Source organism: Arvicanthis niloticus, chromosome 28, assembly GCF_011762505.2.
Source record: "Arvicanthis niloticus isolate mArvNil1 chromosome 28, mArvNil1.pat.X, whole genome shotgun sequence".
NCBI classification, from domain to species: domain Eukaryota; kingdom Metazoa; phylum Chordata; class Mammalia; order Rodentia; family Muridae; genus Arvicanthis; species Arvicanthis niloticus.
Genome location: NC_133436.1, coordinates 12,702,957 through 12,718,954, shown reverse-complemented (window position 1 = coordinate 12,718,954; position 15,998 = coordinate 12,702,957). Strand labels below are relative to the sequence as shown.

The window sequence follows — 15,998 nt, the reverse complement described above, 5'->3', positions numbered from 1 at the left end:
TTGTACTATTTAAGAAATTATAACTTCATCTTAATAACAATTATACATATCTCTACCAGTAGGTTATGGCTATGCAATAAATCCTAGCTAATCCTCCCTGTTCCAACAAAACCACTACTTTTCTCTAGAAAGACAGCCCAATATTTACCACCTCAGCCCCCTAGCTCAGGGAATAGGGGCGCTGACTCTTCATTAACTTCTTCAAGCTGATTATGGGCATTGAGATATTAGAAGAGGGACGGGGGGAAGAGTAAATTGATGAGCCACTGATGCTGTGTCTTCACTGCATCCAGCTGAAATTCCAGGACATCAGAGGTTCCAGCAGGTCTGCTCAGCTTGCTTGATGAGTAGACACACCAAGGCTATGTGTTCTGCAATATACAATTCTCAAAACAAATTTTAGTAACAAGATAATTTTTTGTTTGAATTCTGGAATCTAGTTTTCTGGCGGCCTGCCTCTGTCATGTCTAATCCATATAATTCTGGGAGTTTCTATGAGGGTGTGCTCCCACCATCCTCCCATTCCTGCCTCCCTGCTCTCGAATTCCCCAACACTAGGGAATCCAAACTTTCAGGCACCAAGGCCATCCACTGCCACTGATGCCTGGCAAGGTCACCCTCAACTACCTATACAGGTGGAGCCATGAGTCCCTCCCTTTGTGTTCTCAGGCTGGAGATTTTAGAATGGCAACTCCAGCTTGTTTCTTACGGCCATTTGCTTGAAAAATTGTTTTCCAGCCTTTTACTCCAAGGTAGAGTCTGTCTTTGTCACTGAGGCGGGTTTCCTGTATGCAGCAAAATGCTGGGTCCTGTTTATGTATCCAGTCCATTAGCCTATGTCTTTTAATTGGGGAATTCAGTCCATTGATGTTAAGAGATATTAAGGAACAGTGATTGTTGCTTCCTGTTATTTTTGTTATTAGAGGTGAAATTATCTTTGTGTGGCTATCTTCTTTTGGATTTGTTGGAAGAGGATTACTTTCTTGCTCTTTCTAAGGTATAATTTCCCTTTTTGTATTGGAGCTTTCCTACTATTATCCTTTGTAATGCTGGGTTTGTGGAAAGATACTGTGTAAATTTGGTTTTGTCATGGAATATCTTGGTTTCTCCATCTATGGTAATTGAGAGTTTTGCCGGGTATAGTAGCCTGGGCTGGCATTTGTGATCTCTTAGGGTCTGTATGACATCTGTCCAGCATCTTCTAGCTTTTATAGTATCTGGTGAGAAGTCTGGTATAATTCTGATAGGTCTGCCTTTATATGTTACGTGGCCTTTTTCTCTTACTGCATTTAATATTCTTTCTTTGTTTTGTGCACTTGGTGTTTTGATTATTATGTGATGGGAGGTATTTCTTTTCTGGTCTAGTCTATTTGGTGTTCTATAGGCTTCTTGTATGTTTATGGGCATCTCGTTCTTTAGATTAGGGAAGTTTTCTTCTATAATTTTGTTGAAGATATTTACTGGCCCTTTAAGTTGGGAATCTTCACTCTCATCTGCACCTATTATCCTTAGGTTTGGTCTTCTCACTGTGTCCTGGATTTCCTGGGTATTTTGTATTAAGAACTTTTTGCATTTTGTGTTTTCTTTGACAGTTGTGTCAATGTTTTCATGGTATCTTCTACACTGAGATTCTCTCTTCTATCTCTTATATTCTGTTGGTGATGCTTGTGTCTATGACTCCTGATTTCTTTCCTAGGTTTTCTATCTCCAGCGTAGTCTCCCTTTGTGATTTCTTGATTGTTTCTACTTCCATTTTTATGTCCTGGATGGTTTTGCTCAATTCCTTCACCTGTTTGGTTGTGTTCTCTTGTAATTCTTTAAGGGATTTTTGTGTTTCCTCTTTAAGGGCTTCTACCTGTTTACCTGTGTTCTTCTCAAATTCTTTGAGAGTGTTGTTTATGTCCTTCTTAAAGTCCTCTATCATCATCATTAGAAGTGATTTTAAATCTGAATCTTGCTTTCCTGGTGATATGGGGAATTCAGGACTTTCTTGTGTGGGAGAACTAGGTTATAATGATGCCAAGTACCCTGGGTTGCTGATACTTATGTTCTTGCACTTGCCTTTTGCCATCTGTATCTCCTTAGTGCTACCTGCCCTGTCTCTGACTGGAGCCTGTCTTTCCTATTATCTTGGTTGTTTCAGAACTGTGTGGGGTGGGTGTGATAAGTGGGGTAAGAGCTGGGGCCCAAAATATACTCAGTGCTCAAGCACAGACAGGAAAGTACCAGTGCTCTGGGCCGGAAGTGACTTCCTGGGTCCTACTGGGTCCCAGTTACTCCCTGTTTGGGGCAGGTGTTGCTGTCTGCTTACCTAAGCTACTGCCCAGGTTAGAGCTCTTGGGATGCCTACTCCCTCTGGGTTCTGTGAGATTGGGGGCAGAGCTGCAGACTGGGCTCTGCTCAGTGCTCAGGCCCAGACTGGAAGAAAACCCTGATTTGACTTCTTTTCTAATGTAGATTTAAGTGACTACTTTGGGCTTAGTGACTAAATCTGAAGTACTTGCACCTGTAATACCCATTTGGATGTCAGGAAGGCAGTGTGACCTCAGTTGAACAGAGGAGCCCTGGGTGTTTCCTGACATAGAATAAACTTCCTCACTAGGTAATGGATGCCTTTGATATTGTAATTATCCTTATACTTGGTATTTGGAAAGATAAGACTTTTTATTATTCCAGTCTAGTGGGATGAAGCTCCATGCATTCTAAAGTAGGTTTTTAACTATTGAACAACAAAACAGAGAAAATTGCCAGAACGCATCTGCACGGACTGGCAATCCCGGTCCTGCGCCAGCCATCATGAGGCCATATGGGCTGACCAGACACATCAGCTGGCCCAGGCAGATGGGGGCCTGGCATCTGTGAATAACTCTGCCACTTTCCTTCCCCCTTGTCAGGACAGGCTGGCTGGCTCTGTGTCTGGGCATCTTTTGGGACACAACACATCCATACCAAGTGCACATACATCACCTTCTTATGTGGCCCCCTGGTTGCAATCTAGGATCTTCTGTGCTGGAGCAAACTTCTCTGATAACTGTTTTTCTTTCCTCCTGGCTTCTTAATTACAGGCCTTCCTTCATCTTTAGTGGAAGGCAGAGGATACAGGCAGTATGGGTTTCTGGTCTGAACCTTTGCTGGCTAGCCACAGCTCTGGTGAGGGACACATGCACTGGGAGGGAGTTACAAAGAAGTCAAAGGGCTCTCTGTGGGCTTTGTCTCCTCATATGATTCTCCCTGACCTTTCTCTTCATGGCTGTAACTTAGAATGACTCTGAGGTTGTTTGTACACAGTTACAGCCTGCCGACAGGGCCATCAGTTAAGATGGAAAAACCAACCAGACCACAACATCCTCCCAATAATACGTGGGCGAAACACTTCTGTTTCTCCATGTTATTGGTCCCCCTGGAGTCATGTCCCTAAGGTGGGGCACATCTTTGCCAGGTTCTACCTCTTCTGCCCAGTATCTTTGACCCAGGGACCTGGCCACCTAGCCACTGTCCCTACCACTGGATGTCTGTAGTAATGGAGGGTACAGTGAGCATGGAAGCAACTGAGCTTCCTTGTGGCCCTCAGCACCCATAAATCATGGCATCTGGTGGCTGTGCCACTTCCATGCCTTGTCAGGGGAACAGACTTGGATAGGAAAAGCACGGAATTAAGGGGCCAGGTTTGCTTAGCTCGAGATCCAGTCCCTAACACTGTCGAGGTGTGTCCTCTTATCGTGACTATTGGATGTCAGGGGATCTGTTTGCTCCTCTGATAGGAGTGGGTTCCTGACTATGTCTCCCCTAGGTCTGTTCAGCTAGGCACTGAAGACTCCTCGGCATCTGTTCTCCATTAAGCTGTACCCGGGAAAGAAGCACATTCTTACATCCTCTCCACTAGCGTTTATCGCAGAAGGACGGTAGCTGCTCTTGCCCAAGTGATACACAGAGGCAAACATATTACCAATGGTGGTCCCCTCTAGGAAAACCAGATATCTAAAACACTGTGTCATCTAGGCATCGCCATCACCGGCACCCCGAAACCTGCCCTTTCTCGGGTTTATTTCAAAGAAAAGGTCATGCCTTTTGTACCTGTGTTCTCTAGTTCTGGTCCCCATTCTTTATTTATTGTGAAATTAGAGGTGGTGTCTTGGTGAGTCATGAGCCACCCTGGTAACATGAGGAGAAACCCCTGATCATGTGAGAGTTAATTTCTTCACAGAATCTCATCGTGAGCCAAGCTATTAATGTAACAGGAAGACATTGATGTGTCAAATCCCTGCAGCTGCTTTCTGAAGCAGCTAGGGTTTCCCGGTTTGGACAGTCTGATGATGGTGGTGGTAGTTGTTGTTGTTTTGCTTTTTTTGTTGTTGTTGTTTTTTGGGTTTTTGTTGTTGTTTTTTGTTTTTTTCTTTTTTTGCTTGTTTGCTAGAGACAGTGTTACTTGTATCTCAGACTCACCTCAAATTCTCAGTCCTCCTGCTTCGGCCTTCTGGGTGCTGAAATTACAGATATGCATCAGCACACCCACGAGGGTTTTGTTTTTATTTTTTGTTTGTTTGTTTTTTTGTTTTTGCCTGGCTTTAGGCACAGCAGCTTCTGTTGGATTTGATACCCCTGGGGGCTGCAGAGATTCTTTGTGGCAGCCCATGGCACACACAGATGGGGCACTAGATAGAGGACTCCGAGGCTGGGCAATTAAAGTATCAAAGCTTGGAGCTGTGGCCCAGCCTTCCTCCGTGGGATGCTGGGCAAGGTGTGTCTGGCATCCGTTTCTTTGTGAAGATCTGTCTTTCCAAGTATTCTTTGTAAAGCCCGTAATCTACTAGTGCTAACACTGTTGGCAGAAGATGTAGAAGAGATGGGTACTGGGTGGCATCCTGCCAGTATTCAGTGCTAAGAAGAGAGAATGCTTGGTTGCCACCCCAGTCTAGAGCTCAGTTTGCCTAATGCTGAGCCAGCCTCTAGCGCAATCCCAACTTGGCTGCCTCTAGGAGAAGCTGGGTTTCCTGTTGTAAGAGCCAGCAAGGGAGCTGGCTTCAGAAAGCAAGCCCTATGCCATAAAAGCTGTTGGCCCACCATCTCCACGCCTCTCGTTCCTTGCATTTTATTTAATTTTCATTTTGCTTGATTTTGTTTGTTTGTTTGTTTGTTTGTTTGGAAAGGTCATATAGCAAAAGATATGAAAACGGATGGGAGAATTCCAGGCATATGACTTAACCATCCTATCATTTGTGAAGGTTTGATTGCCTCATGCTAGCACAGATATGTTGAGGCTTCTCTAGATTAAGCTGATTCTCCACAAACAGCAAAGCTAGCACCCATGGGTTGAGTTGTAGGCCTCTCTATCTGCAAAGGTTGACATGGCCAGACCCGGCTGTGCTCTGTAGGGATCTGAGAAGACAGGGATATGTGGACACATTAGAGTTAGCCTTGGATAGCCACCTTAGGCATTTACTTTAGGTCAACATGCTTTCAGTGCGTATGTGAAAGGATTAGGGCACAGTAATGACAGGGACCCTGTCAGTCCTTGATGGAGGTATGCTTGGAGCCTAGAGATCTGGGTGGTTTTTTTTGGGAAGAGATTTTGGGGAAGGTCTGTCTCCTGGCTATTTCTGCTCTACCAGAAGAAAACATAGCAGTTCTGGGCACAGAAAGTCATCAAGCATAAAAGCATTTTTGTTGGTGTTGACACCATCTCCTCTTAGGGGAATTAAAAAAAAAAAAATAGGAAAGTTATTCCATTTACCAGTGATGACGTTATTGTTCCTTTTGTCAACAGGCAAGGTGATGAATGAAGTCCTGGCAGCTTCCAGTGTCCCAGGCCTTGTAGAAATAAGTGAGACAGACGTGCTTCAAAGTTCTAATGCGCAACACACCGGAAGCATTAAAAGGAGCCCCCCGCCATTGCCTGTTGAGAAGGCTCTGTGCTCTCAGGCGCGGTTTCCGATTGAATGCAGAGGTCACACGCATGCCTCCCTCTATTACCTGTCGGAGCAGGTTTAATTTTATAAATTCTAGACACAAACTCTATGAGTTTCTAGTTCATAGTTGTTCTTTTTGAGGATCCACTCAGACGAACAGTATTACATCCGTAAGAGATACGCACTCCCACTGCCCACAACTAGTTTGAGGAATCACTGGCGACGAACTCCAGCAGTAGCATCGCCCGGTGCATGATGGGAAGGACAGAGGGCGAGGAGACTCTCCCCCAGAGACTCATACAGATGGCCAAACCCATAGTGTTACTACACCAGCGATTTTTTTTTCTTTTTCTTTCTTCTTTCCCCCCCCCCCCCCCAAACACAGTAGCTCACTATTGTAAAGCCATGTACAAAAGCCTGGCTGGGGCTTCAGTCCATTGTTATTACTTACTTCCTTGAACACTCAAAAACTCTGAAAGTTATTCAGAGTTTCGTTTTTTAAAAAAATCCTTTTTAATGCATCTTCGAGAAAAATCCGGGGTTCAGCACATCACCCTGAATCCTTTGCTCCGGTCTTACCCTGTCATGCAAACAGCAGGCACGCTGGCCGAGATGAGAAGCCCTGTGGGAGAGCGAGGGAAACTGATTGATAATCAGGTCTACTGCATGGTAGTTTACCGCTTCATGAATCATTCCCCGGGAGCTTCTAATAGAGGCAGAGATGGCAACAAGTCTGCTGCAGAACGCCAAACATCCACCAGTGTCCACAGGATACCTGGGGGAGGGGGACTCAAAAATTCAATTGTGAGCACTGTTTATACCCAAAAAGAATATTTTTAATCATTCTTTGCTTGTTTTGTCAAAAAAAAAAATTTAAAGTGCTTGGAATTCTTTATCTGTGGTCCCTTGGAATGTAATCAACGAGAACTCTAACCTCCAACAGTATGATCTCACTTTGGACTTTCATAATAAAAGCTGAAACTCATTTTGGTTGCAAGTCCTTTCTTTTGCCGTGTTGGGTACTAAGTTGCAATTTACCTTTGCCTGGCGTCCCTGCCGTCTGCACCACCGGTGTCTGTAGAAAGATGCATTCATCTTCCAAGCCCCTCCCCCACCCCTCCCCCGTCTTTTTCTCTGGATGATTGACGGTTTCCAAATTTGAACAGCCACTCTTCTGTGATTTCCTGGAAGACCCAGAGATCTTTGGATGCCAAGGTCTTTTTGAATATGCATTGCAACATGGGTTAAAGTTATCTCCTGGGACTGTAGCAAGGCTCTCCTGAGCTTCTACTCACATGCCCTATTAAATGAATCATAATGTGATTATGATCCATCTTGGCTGTGCCATAGTTTCTGCTAATGAGTTGGAAACTGGAAGAGGCTGTGGCGGATACAGTGACATGGTGTGGGCTTCTTAGAGCATCTTTGTTTGACTCTCCAGCATGGTGGGGTGTCACTTTATATATTCCATCATACTGAGGTTAGGCAAGAAAACAGCTCCCCAAAAGTCCAAACATGCCAGTCTTCTGAAGTATGTGTGCATCTTGCTTGGCACTCTTACTAAATCCGCTGTGGCAATAATACAGGATCGTTTTCTGTCTTTGTAATTAATCCTGCAGTGGGCAGGTGCACCACCCACCTGGCATCTACCTCCCAGTACCTAATCCTTATTCCCCAAAAGAAATAACACAGATTTGGGGTTCTCCAGGACATTCCAGTGCATATATGAACACATGATTTGGAAGCTTTGGGGGGGGGGGGGCTAGGGAGATGGCTCAGTCAGGAAGTGGTGGCCACACAAGCCGAAGGACTTGAGTCTAGTCCTCGGCATCCACGTGAAAGGCCACTGGTGGAGTAATGTGCATTTGTATCCCAGTTCTGGGGAGATAGTGACAGGGAGACCTCTGGTGTCTGTAGGCCAGCCAGCCCAGTCAGTAAGCTTCAAATCCTAGTAAGGGACCGTGTTTAAAAAAATATGGTGGCCAGCCCCACCCTCCCCATAGAGGAACAACAGCTCGGGTTAATCTATGGCTTACACACACAAACTGATCTGACCATCTGAGGTAGTAGGTCCCGGTAGTTCTTCCTCCCAGCCCTGGGCTCACAGAAACAAGACCCAGACTCGAATTCTATTTACAGATACCTTGGGCTTAGAGCTGGGCTCTATTCTGACTAGGTCGTAACTTAGATACCCCCTTATTTTAACCTCCATCCTGCTGTATGGCTGCTTACCCATGCTCAGGTACCATTCGTCAGTCTCATCACATCTTTCTGGGCAAATCAGCCTGGCTCTATCCCAGAATTCTCTCTCCTCCCAGATGTCCCACCTCCTATTTGCTCCCTGAGTCATAGGCTGTCAGATTTATTATTGACAGGTGCCATATCCATACAGACATAAGATATCTCTACACATCTCTGCAGCTATCTTTTTGCTAACAAACAGGGGCTATTATTATGTCGCCCAGGCTAGTCTTAAACTCCCGAAGCAATCCCGTTCTACTTTACTAGAGTGTTAGGTGGCTGGAGAAATAGATACCTCCTATCATGCCCTTTGATTGTTAAACCTTTAAACTGGGGGAAACAGAGCAGGTAGGTTCTGAAAGTTTTCTCCCATAGGTGGGATGATGGAGCAAAGTAGAATTGTAAAGGACTTAAAACCGAATTCATGACTTCGAAAGCCAAGCACATAGGCAGCCAGAAGTTAGCTGGAGTTGCTGTTCAGCAGGTCATGTGCACTGGAAAGAGTTGTCTTTTGACTGTCCCAAGACAATCCTCTTAGTGGTGGAGGTTGGTGACATCATGCTGATTGATCTCAGAAAGTTCCACTTCCTGCCAGGATCTAACCAGACCTCTGTGCTCACCACGGTATTCCCCACATGCTACCTTACCCTGCACTCAGCAGCAAAGGAAGCCTTTCACAGGTCCTCCTTCTGAAGAGACTTCCAAGGTTGCCTGGTTTCTAAAACACCTTTGGGTATCTCTGACATTGCTGAAACCATGGGTTGTTTGGTTTTTGTAAGAGCCAGCCTCTCACCTGAGTTCTGGGTTGGTGATTTTATTCAGATGAGGTGAATGGTCTGAAGCAATTTCTTTGGTTAATCAGTTCTTCATAGGATTTAAACAAAACAAAACAAATCCAGAAACAACAACAGAAACCACACAGTTTCAGAATGGCCTCCCCAAAGGGACTGCACATAGATGCTTACTTATCATTCATCAAATTCTTTGTACTTTAAGCAGTTAAGTGAGTCCCTCGGCTCCGGGCTGCAGAGGGTGGGTGGGCTCCTCCTCCTCTTTGCTAGTGACTTCCAGAAATCTTCGATTTCTGCATCCATTTATTAAAGTTGGGGACCCTCCACACACCCACACACGGTGGCACCAGATCCAATCTTAGCTGCACATTCTCTTGGAGGACTGCCTGGGATTCCCAGAGGGTTGGTGGTTAGCCTGTCTCAGGTTTGCATCCTAGGCCTTCTTCACCACACCTTTTAGTGTGTGTGTGAGAAATGTTGGGTGTAGTCCTCTTACCTCTTACCACTTTCTTCACAGAGCTGTTCCCTCACTGAAGTGACTCAAATCATGACCTATAGGGAAACAAAGTGAGGCCCATTGCCGTACACGCTTATGTCAAAGCAAGAATAAATAAATACCCTCCCATCCAGAAGGATACAAGGAGATTAAATGCCTATTAATATGATTCAGTAAACATCCTGAACTATAAAAACACAATATGCATTTTGTTAGCTAAAAACGTATGCAATTTCAAGTGCTGTGCTCTGATACAGTTTCTAAAGACAACTTCCATAAAACCAATGCAAATGTTAAATGTTGCTGAAGTAGCCACAGTTCTAGAAGGAGTTGTGGTTTTCAGAGGCCCAGGACTGTCCATGTGCACAGTTAAGAAAAAATTCTGAACATACTTTTTACACTTATGTTCTGCTGATCCCTGGTGGGAAGAATAGCACTGAAGAGAAAGGGTCGGCAGTCAGACTTATTTTTTTAAACTTTGTGGAGTCTAAACTGAATATCTAGTGGATCCTTCAGAGGAACACACTCACATTTAAAACTCCCCTGCTCCTCACCTCCCAGTGTCAAGCAGGCCAAGTCAAAAGCCACAGCTGGTCACAAATGGATAAGGTCTCTGCCACTTGTCATTGGATTGCCTCTTTGTACTATGGGAAATATTTTTACTAGGGAAAAGGTAGTAATTTTTTACTGCAAATGCCCACATTATCAGTTTTGTTTTTGTCCATGTAGAAGTCAGTACACATACATGCTTGTATGAACAAGTCATGCGGCTGGAGGCACAGAGTGCATCAACCACAATCTTAGGTTGAACCCTGCTGGGGGCTGCTGAGAGAGCAGCAGATCTCAGAGGCCTGCCTTGATTTCTTCAGCATGTGTGACCAGTCTCTGTATAACAAAGCCGTGCATGGCCGCTGGCGCCTGCCCCTGGGGTGGAACTTTTGGGAGAATGTTGTGAAGACAGACGTCACCAGACACCAATTTATCTGGCATTCACCAAGTGTACAATGCCTGAGATCAAAGATGAAACCCGGTTAGAGATCACCGTCCGGCCACATAGGATCCACACTAAAGAGGAATACAGGAGAGTGTTGGACTTCACAAAACATGAGTGTGTAAGAGTCTCACAGAGGCAGGTCCAAATTACTAGTCTCTTCATAATGAGAATTAAAACAATTCTATGTAATAGTTGGTAAGTGTTTTTTTTTTTTTTTTTTTTTTTTTTTGCTCTGCCCTAGCCAGCAACAAGTTTATTGTTTTATTTAGATTCCAAACCATCAGGATCTGGCTTCCTTATGACAGTGAGACATTTCTTTGTAAAGGGTAGGCTTTCCAAGGACTTTTCATCTGATTTCTGTATCCTACAAGCAAAGATCCTTATAACAAGGTTCTGAAAGCAGTGGGCCTTCGGATGAAATGACCTGACTTTGAAAATGCATCATCTCCCCTGTCTCAGGCAAAAGGGAGAGGGTTTCAAAGCAAACTATGACAATTCATTTTCTTTGCTCTTAAACTCATATATGATCCCACAAGTATGTTCCTAGCTGCACTTAAATAGGGCCTCTGGTTTCTGAAACCCTAATCTTTATGGTAAATTTACAAGTCCGACCACCCATCCATGATGCTATCAGATTCAACATAAGAATCGTCACATTTGACCAATAAATAGACTGAGGGAAAACAGTTCAAAATGCAAGCGCAATGTCCGGCCATTGGAAAATTATAAATAAATGTAAGAAGCTATTTCTACTAAGAAGCTGGATGGATTTTTTTTTTTTTTTAAAAATAGTTTTCCTATTAGAATACTAATATTGAGGGGCTGTATTAAGAGCACTGGCTGCTCTTGCGGAAAACCAGGACTCAGTTTCCAGTCCCTACATGGTAATTCAGAATCATCTGTAACTCCAGTTCCTGGGAATTCAATGTCCTCTTCTGATTCTGAGGGCACCAGGTATGCACCTGGTGCACACACATATGTGCAACCAAAACACCCATACACATAAAATAATATCTTAAAAATAAAATTTAAATTTTAAAGTATATACCGATAGATATCGATATACACACACATACTTAGTGGAACCCAGATATACTGCAGAGAGACAGTGGCACAGAAAATCATTACTGGTTTTCCAGATATTTTCTGACAGTGGGGCCATCTTCACCGTGCACAGAAGCAAGGATGGTTTAACCAAATCTTCGCTACACTTCACGCTGGGCAGAGTAAGACTGAGTGAATGACTCTTCCTTAGACTGGAGCTTAATAAGTAGATGAGAAAACTAAAGTCAACAGCTGCTCCTGGAACTGCATGTTGAGTTGCCCCGTAGTTCCTCCATGCCGGGGAAAGGCTAGAATCAATGGTCACAGCTAACTAGAACGTGAGGCTTGAGGGACATAGATTTGCTTTGACAATTCAAGTACTTCCTCCTGACTGTGGACACTACAGATGTCACCTAATAAAGCTTCTTTTATTTTTTAAGCATGAATAAGCATAGGAAGGATGGTCACCAAAGTCGTTTGCCAACTACTCTGCTTTTGGACTTCAGCCAAGACACGGCACTAGCGGTTCATTTCATAAAAACCCCCGCTCGAATTCCTACTAACTTCAGTCTCTATAACTGGAGCATCATCACTCTCTTCAAATGAAGGGTCTATGAGATAACACCACAGTTTAAACACTTCTTTAACACGGATGTGTTTTGTGTGAGGAAAACAGGATATGTCGATGCCACAGTGTGTGTGTGTAGACTTCGGAGGGCAACTTGTAGAAGGCTGCTCTCTCCTTGTGGCTTCTCCTGGGAATTAAAGTTGGGTCATCCTAGGGTGTGCCCTGGATTCTGAGAGTCTTAGAGGAGGTCCAGATAGATTCTGCCCTGGAGGCACTGTTTGGTACAGTTGGGATGAGTGATGAGAAGGAACAGAAGGGTTGGTGTCAGAGCTGGCTATTCATGCAGACCTAACTGTCCTGGGCATCCATAGGATGGAGATGACCCCAGCAACAGCTCTCTGGTCCATATAATGACAAGGTTATGTTTTGGGCAACTCAGGATATAATGGGCACAGCAGAGGCTGGGCACTCAGGAAAAGATGGTTGTCATTTATCCCTAAGGTAAAATAACATCGGGTGATTAAGGGATGGATCAGGTGATGAAATCGAGAACCAGAGGGTGACACCCAGGCTCACAGGGGACTCTCCCTTTGTCTTTCCTGGACAATTGAATGGCTTCTCTGTCGCTAAGTTTTGGAAAGAGAGCTACAGCTTTCCTGAGAGATAATGCTATTTATTGTGGGCCTCTGTTTTCCCAGGGTGGGACCAACAGGATCCTGCTTGGCAGATAAATCTACAGACTACTGGGAAGTGAACTCTTTGGATAAGGTCTGCTGTGTGTTTGCGTTTGGGGTGAGGTGAGGGGCACATGGTCAAATGCCACTAGGGATGGCCCCACGCACAGAGGAGCAAAAGAAGTGAAGGGACAAGGGTTACATTGTCGTAGACCCTTAGCATGCTTCTCCTTTGTTATCAGACTTTTTTTATTACCCGCTTTGTGTTTATCGCAAATAAACGAAAATTAACTTTTTTGTTTTGAAAAGAGAAAAGGAGGAGGGTGTACAAAACAATGTCTATGGAATAGATATGATACCCATTGTGCAGAGGTGGGGTGGACCAAGGCTTCCCACACTGTGTGTGTGTCTGTAGTGCAGTGTGGCTCTTGAAGGGTGCACAGCATGAAGAGGGGAGCCTTAAGGGGTGTGTGTGTGTGTGTGTGTGTGTGTGTGTGTGTGTATTGATGGAGCCATCAAAAGTATTAGAGCAGGTAGGAACCCACATCAGTATCGGAGCCCCAAGCTCCATGGCTGAAAACATTGTGGAATTCTACATAGCGTTTCTGATACATTTAGTCTTCTTGGAAAAAAAAAAAAAAAATTAATTCGTCTTCCCTTCCAGCCCCTGCTCCTGGAATGGCGACTCCGAGTCTAATTATTTATCATTAAATGTGTGGGTCACAAGCTTTGGCTCATTCCCTGACGAGCTTGTAACTTATTAACCATTCAAACTATTCTATGTCTACCGCTTGGTTAGTTACCTCTCCTCAGTCCCAGCCCAATTCTTTTGCATCTCCTCAGTGTCTTTCTCTCTTTTATTCTATCCTGAGCTCACCTACTTGCTGGTTTACATCTGTCTTCTCATATCCCCACTCTACTCCTGAGTTCCTGGACCAGTCTCCCTTTTTATTCCCTCACGATTTCCCAGAATCCTCTCTCTTCCTGCCAGTGTCCCACCTCCTATTTCCTGCCTCATCGCCCCCCCCCCCCCAGGTGATGCACTTTAAGAGATTCTTTCTATACCTCTATTTGGTAAAGAACACAACTTTTCATCTGACTTGGCAAAGAGCTTGATAGCCCTCCAAAACCCAAGAATCAAATTTATTACTAAGGGAACAGACAGAAGGGGTCAGTTCAAAGATGCAAGAGCAGTCGGGAGCCAATGAATGCAGAGCTAAGTGCAGGGGTGGGCTCTGTTACTGTTATCTGAAGGTATTGATTACCTGAAGTCCCTGGAAAGAAAACTGAGTTGTGATTGTTGATGGACAATATCCTTGGGTCTACCACCCAGGCAGTCAGGCAGCTCAGGAGACACAGGCCACAGAAAGCTAAAAGAAACTGTGTTGTAAGACCAGCAAACCTACCTTCCTTCTTTCCTTCCTTCCTTTCTTTCTTTCTTTCTTTCTTTCTTTCTTTCTTTCTTTCTTTCTTTTCCCAAGCCTCGTGGACTCAACAGAGTTTTACAGAGTGAAATTCTTTGGTAACTTTCATGAGACTGTTAGACCCCAACACTAACAGAGCTTTAATAATAATAATAATAATAATAATAATAATAATAATAATAACAACAACAACCACCACCACCACCACCACACGTGGCTTGCCCAATGCTGTGATCAACAAGGTTTGCAACAGCCAAGGGGAACCCTAGGAATCACTGAGAGATACCTTGCCACCCATCCCCAGAAGAGAACAGGCTAGAGGTTCGTGGTTCAGGCTTCACACGTATTTCACCTAGACTGAGGAGTTCTCAGCTCTATTTTACACTGGGAATCCCCCTCCTCTAAGCCTGGGTTTCCCCATCTATAACAATGGGGATAAAGGTGCCTGCCTGGTGGATCATTTTGAATTTAATGGAAAGTAGATTAGGTGTCTAGCTGATCTTGTCATATTCATTGTGTCGAGTGTAATTTGTATTGTGGAACCGTGGTAACTTCTTATAAGAAAAAGTTGTTGGAGTTAACCTTTCTAGGAAGGAATAGGGTCTGCCGTGCAAGCTCAAAGTCTGAGAAAAAAGAAACAACCTCTCCCCCCTTTTTTTGTGATTCCTTCTGGTCCCTGCCCTGCCATGACTGACCTCAGCCATAAACTCTACTGTTTGATCTTAATGTTCTAATACAGGGCGTCATATAGCCTAAGCTTGCCTGTCTTTGACTCCATAGGTAGCCACAGATGACCTAGGAGTCCTGATCTCTCTGATTCCACCTCCCACGTGCTGCGATTGCCGGTGTTTGTACCACTCTTGGCTCTTGGTTTGTTATTTAATCACTCAAGAATTAAAAAAAAAATCAAAGAAAGAAAACAAGAAGTTACAAATGATTCCACGAACTTTAGAGGGCTGGGGAAGGACATGGAAGGGAAGAAAAGGGACACAGACTGCTCCAGGAGGGACAGAACATCCTTACAGAGGCAGAATTGGGTGCCACTGTTTGTTGAAGATCTTGAAGCCCTGGGTATGCTGGGGGGGCTGGGGCCAGGGAGACCTCGGGGAGAGCAGAGCAGCTGCTAGTACCGACTACTCCTTGGTGTAGTTACAAACTCAGACCTTTTGTACCCAGAGTACACAACTGGGGCTCAACTTCTGCTCACCCTCTCAGCAGGTACTTGTAGCTAAGGGCTGTGTAGAGTCTGACCTTCAGTCAACCGTCTCCAACCACATGGAACACGGGTAACACTGAAGCCGCGCCCATGTTTTGGGGGGATGGCAAGATGGGGAGATGGGGAGTTCAGGGTCACCAAAGTCCCGTTTAAACACATCCAGAGCTTTGCAGATCTCATCCTCTTCACTCCCCCCACTCTCAGATGCCTCTCCAGGACCATTCTGAGTCCTCACCCAGGCTCCAGGTCCCCTCTTCCTCACCCCCTCTTGTTCCCACTCATGTCCCATTGGCTTCAGAGAGCTACAGAGTGACCTGTCAACAGGCTTTGAATAGACTGGTCTATATCCTGACAATAAAGCCTGTGATCCCCTTGTCCAGCCGGGGGAGTCAGAAGAAGGACTTTGTGAACTGTCTGGCCTGTGAGGAGTAAGTGCAGAGGGGCAGAGAGCAAGCTGGCCATTGCCTCTTGGGCAGCTCATTCATGTCTTAGCATAGCTGCCTCGAGATCCGCCTCCTCCTACTGTCTGTGTCTTTAGGCTTATGGCCTGCCCAGAGACGGCATGATGATCTCACCTTGAAATCTGTAACTTAACCATACCTGCAGAGGCACCTTTTCCCCATAAGGTCACAGCCTGACATTCC

The 15,998-nt window shown here is 44.8% G+C and overlaps 2 protein-coding genes across 4 annotated transcripts in view; both read left to right on the top strand.

The window, feature by feature from the left end:
• Positions 1–6,891, top strand: part of Scaf8 (SR-related CTD associated factor 8) — a 137,415-nt gene extending 130,524 nt beyond the window's left edge. Inside the window, exon 21 of the mRNA XM_076926723.1 lies at positions 5,765–6,891. The gene's annotated coding sequence lies outside the window, so the exon portion shown is untranslated. The remainder of the gene's footprint in view (positions 1–5,764) is intronic.
• Positions 1–15,998, top strand: part of LOC143440096 (uncharacterized) — a 95,894-nt gene that overhangs the window by 22,137 nt on the left and 57,759 nt on the right. The gene's annotated exons all lie outside the window — the stretch shown is intronic.